Here is a 4,767-nt window from a genome sequence, read left to right on the forward strand (position 1 = left end):
AGCAAATTAATCACTCTACAGCTTATATAAAGGGTACCATTCGACTCCACGCGATCCTAGCTACCTAGTGAGTGCCCTAGAATGTAACACCCCAATTTCGGTGGCGTCACTTTAGTAACAAAAGATAAAATAAATTGGAAAAGCAGGTATTTTTTTTTCGATTTGTTTAAATAAAAAGACTTGTTGAATTTAAAGACTCAACCCAACCGCGATTAACAACGACTAACAAACAATAAAAGCACAGCCCTCGCTGCAACCAAAATCATCGTCACGAGTGTCATCGAGTGACGGAAAGTAACACCTAGTAACTAAAAGTATTGCCCAACGGCAAACAAGTGCGACCCATAGATAGAGTCATAAGTTTTATAAATACAGTCCTCCAAAAAGTAAGTTAGCCCATAGTGGCTTCCAAAAGACCTCCTACGTCCGACAAACTCCCTGTGATCCTCATGGAAGAGAACCACACAAAAAGCTAATAGTCGGGGACCTACCCTGCCCCAAAATAAGAAATGAAAATCAGAGCTATGACAACGAAACCCTATATACTACACCCCTAACATCGACCCTCATTCGATCCTGCATGAAGTCCGGGTCCACGTCGAAGGCTCAGTAGTAGTCATTTCGCTCCGGGTCTTCCCCGAACGACGAAGCATCACAAAACGATCCGTCAACGACATCTGACAAAAAGGGCATACATAGCCCCCCACACACAGGTAGCACGCGCAAGGGTCAACTCACGGAATATAGTATAGAGAATACAAGACAACAGGTAAAGTAAAAGGGGTATATATATATATATATATATATATATATATATATATATATATATATATATATATATATATATGTTGTATACATACATATAAGTTCTGCATTGTCTACCCTAAGGTTTATACATAGCATGTTATCAGATCTCTAATACAATTCAATCATCAAAACACATAGCAATGTTTATCAACATCAAATCATCAAAACACATAACGATGTTTATCAACATCAAATCATCAAGATCTCAACAAATATAGTTAGAGTGCACGATATGTCAATGCAACGTCAAATCAAAAGGTTCCGAAAGAAGTAGGCTGGGCACGATCGAGTCGGTCCTAACACTGGCATTGTGTCGACCATAACCCTCGGGTGTCACTTACAACCTTGACATAGCCGGATCAGTCCTAACCCTGTGGGTCGACTTTTCTCTCCACTATGCCTGACATCAACAGGTCGATCCTAACCATACGGTCGATCATATCCCCCATCGAATGCCCGAGTTACCCGAAGGCATATACTGTACCCGAAGGTATATACTGTACCCGAAGGCATATACTGTACCCGAAGGTATATACTGTACCCGAAGGCATATACTGTACCCGAAGGCATATACTGTACCCGAAGGTAAATGTCAATTCTGCGACAAAAGACAGGTAACTATAAAAAGAGTGTAATCACCCTTGATGACTTCTTGAGTCATCTGACTCATCAAATTTCGATGGTCAAAAACTGCTCAGCGAGCGGAAGAGTATAAGCATACTCAGAAACTTATGAGCTTCCCCAAAACTTCCATTCGGCGACACTTCTCATTTTCCAAAACTAATATCCAAATCCTAGAAGTTCATTTGAGATCCTTAACATTTAACTAAAAGAGTTTGAATGTTGTTTAAAGCATTATGGAATTTCTCATGAAAATATTTTCTTTCCAAAACTATAAGTTCAAAAGATCCCGATGTCCCCAAAAATCCCATGAGAAGGTCTTGAAACCACAAAAGAAGACAAGAGTCTGAACCTCAGTTCATCATGTCGAGATAAACCCTTAAGAATTCGCCACCAACGGGGCATAACTAACCGTTATTCCTCACATTTTGGTAGTCCACGAACAAACGATATAAATTGCACCATATATGGTCAGCATATTCCAATAATAATTGCATGTTCCAAAATAATGCGCACAAGTATTCACATAGCCTAAGATTAACCATTTAGCACATAGCAAGTATGGCATGTGAATCAAGTAATTGCGGTAAAACATAACCCTGTCCTATCCACTAGAAAGCAGTAAGACGGAAACCAGTAAACGGCCGAAGCCTCTCAGAAAACGGAGACACACGTCTCATATTAGTTTCACACGGCCGAAGCCTCAAAACATTTTCTCCAGTCTAAGCGATAAAGAAACATAAATAAGCAAGTCGAAGTTATCGACGCCTAAAGCATTAGCTAGCAGTGTAAGTTGCCCTTACCTCTAGTTCTTCCAGAATCACAGTGTAAGTCACACTCCCAAGCTTGCTCAGTCAAGTCTAAGGTTTCCACAAACGAACCTTAGAGCAAACAAAGCAAAATCAATCAAAATAAGTCGATACACTCGAAACAATACTAACTAACGTTAGACAAAGCTCAAGGAGCTTCAGAGTACCACATTTAGGCACGAATGGAAAGGCTTTTCCCGAATGGATGAGTTTTGACTCGATTCAAGTTTTGTACAAAAACACTTTATTCGCTAAAACATCCATAACTTGAGCTACAGATCTCAGAATGACACGAAACCAGAGCCAAAAATTCGACAACGGAGAGAGCTACGCTATAGCTCAGGCCATAAAGACCCAAAAATTATTTTTGGACACGGTACCATGGCATATAAGTTTCGGCCATTATCAAAATAGGGCTTCCCGAACTTTTTCTTCGATCTAATTTAATTCCTAGGTATACTTAGGCGATATCTAGGCCACGGAAACTCTCAGAAAAATTATCGGGTCGAAAACTGTCGCAGGGGTATTTTGGTCAATATTTTTAGCTCAGAATTTCAAAATTGGAATTTCGAAAAACAAATTGGATGGGGACGTTACCAACGACGTTTATGACAACTAATCCTACTAGCGCTAAGCTAAGTCGAGAGTTTTAAACCGAAAGAACGAAACTTTGCCTCAAAATGGGTATTTTCTACAGAATGAATTCCGGCGGCATTTCGACGACATTCGACAAAATGTAATCCTCTAGAAGTACTCTTGGGTACGTAGGGAAGATGTTTAGACACTAAAATCAAGCTATTTGGACAGTTTTACAAAAAGTTCAAAACTTTGAGCACAGAAATACATAGAGAAAAGCGACAGAATTGACGATCAGAAGTAAGGAATAACATTTATACCTCGAGGTCTGCGCGTAGAAATTGTCAGTGAGACGATCAGGCAAGAAACGGCGAAAAAACTTCTTCTCCCTCTCTCCCTTTGTGCTCGCGGGTTTGGTGCTTGAAGGGTGATGAGAAAATTGGCATGGTGATGAATGACTATGGTGCGTGGGTCGTTTGTTGCAACAAGGAAAAATGAAGAAGAAATTGGTGATGAGAAGAATTAGAAGGCATGGTGTGCGTGTTGTTGCTGCAGCAAGAAGAAGAAAAAAAAGAAAACAAGAAAGAAAGATCATATGCTTGTGCGTGAAAATGAAAGGAATTGAGTTTCCTTATATATATGTTTGTGGCTTTGTATATTGCCTTGTCTGATGGTGTTTAGGGGCTTGGAAAATATATTAACATGTGGTGGGGCAAAGCTGGAGGGACGTGGAGTGATAAGGTTGGATTGATATTTTGAAAAGATATTTTTAAAATTGGTATGAATTGATTTAGACACAAATGATTTAGCTCATAGAATTAAAGGAAAAATATAAAGGTGATATATTATTGTACCAAAAATTATGAGGACTTTAGTTAAATGATAAAATATAAATTAGGATCACTTTGAGCAAATTAAAATGTTCAATGGACAAAGAAATGAGTAAGAATTAAGATAGTGAATAATTGTTAGACAATTAGAATAAATATGACGTTGTCATATTATGCAATTAAGCTAAGTATCCTTCCATAGAAGGTTGATACTTGCTCCGGGTTCATTTTAAATGAGGAAATGACTTGAACGCAGTCTGCTTCAAAATAAACCGCAGAACTACTTTTTGTAATTGACGTCGGATGAGAAAGTTTCCTTCTGAAGAAAGATTAGAAACATCGAAAGAAATAGGTGCACGCGTGTGGAATCTTCGTTTGAAGCTCCGAATAGAAAAAGCCTTCATTGACAGCTTAATTTAAAGTTCTTGAGCTATCAGGGATTTAGTTTCGGCAAACTTCCGAGAATTGGAATTTGACGTTCGTACGTTCCAAGGTTTCGTATCGAAACGCTTGTCATGGAAAGGAATAAGAGAAATTCTTATACTCCTCTAGAAGATTTTTTTGGAATTTATTCCTATAGTGTTCCAAGGGTTAAATTAATCTTTTCCTAAGGTTCTTGTCCTAAGCGTAAACGAATAATACTTGCGTCATAAGTTTCGTCGATTCGAATCTTGTCCTTAACCTTCTCGTGAAATATCTTCTCCATACATTTATTCCATTCAATAAACGTTTATCCAGTTTTCTTACTTCACGTTACATCGAACTTATTCGTGAATCGGAAATTTCACTAATTTATTCTAAGCTTAAAAACTTGGGTCTCACATTACTACCCTCCAAAAAGAAAGTTTCGTCCTCGAAACTTAGGGCTCAGTAAAAGCTCCGGATATTATTCCTTAATCTTTTCCTCTAATTCCCATATAGCACCGTCTGTGTCTTTGTTCCAAATAACTTTCACTAAAGCACTCTGTTTTCCCCTCGATTGTTTCACTCTTCTAGCCCCAATGCTGACCGACGACGTCTCAAAAGACATATCATCTTTCAGCTCTATGTTGTCCGGCTCGACCACTTGCGTCGGGTCTCCGTTGGAAATAATATTGGTTGGCATTCCGTGCAATCGCACAGCC

General features: G+C 38.8%; 1 long non-coding RNA gene across 1 annotated transcript; it reads right to left on the reverse strand.

Moving 5' to 3' along the window:
- Nucleotides 1-212: 212 nt before the first annotated feature.
- LOC130735364 (uncharacterized) lies at nt 213-3,394 on the reverse strand. Its single transcript, XR_009018413.1, has 3 exons — nt 3,134-3,394; nt 2,232-2,309; nt 213-677 (listed from the first exon to the last, which is right to left on the reverse strand). It is a non-coding gene; the product is annotated as an uncharacterized LOC130735364 (long non-coding RNA).
- Between the last annotated feature and the right edge of the window lie 1,373 nt (nt 3,395-4,767).

This window comes from Lotus japonicus, chromosome 2 (genome assembly GCF_012489685.1).
Source record: "Lotus japonicus ecotype B-129 chromosome 2, LjGifu_v1.2".
In the NCBI taxonomy this organism is placed as follows: domain Eukaryota; kingdom Viridiplantae; phylum Streptophyta; class Magnoliopsida; order Fabales; family Fabaceae; genus Lotus; species Lotus japonicus.